Below are 312 nucleotides of genomic sequence, written 5' to 3'. Positions count from 1 at the left end.
AGTCGATTTAACCGACTTCGGAGAGGAAGCCGTCGTTCACGTAGAGGATGAACCAGTGATTGGAGAGTTTCACCAAGATCCAGATTCAGATTCATCTGGTGATGATGACTCGGAAACAGACTAGCATCGACTTTTTTTTAATAGAAATACCGAGGAAATTCCGAGGGAAGATAGGTTTTCCTCGGAATTTCCTCAGAATAGACCTTGTCGATTTAGGGATTTGATTATAGAGTCTTTTTCTTTGGAATTTCCCCAAAATATTCCGACGGAATTCCGAGGAAGATAAGGGTTTCCTCGGAATTCCCTCAGAAT

Source organism: Brassica oleracea, chromosome C5 (genome assembly GCF_000695525.1).
Source record: "Brassica oleracea var. oleracea cultivar TO1000 chromosome C5, BOL, whole genome shotgun sequence".
NCBI lineage: Eukaryota > Viridiplantae > Streptophyta > Magnoliopsida > Brassicales > Brassicaceae > Brassica > Brassica oleracea.
Note: the sequence above shows the minus strand (reverse complement) of the source record.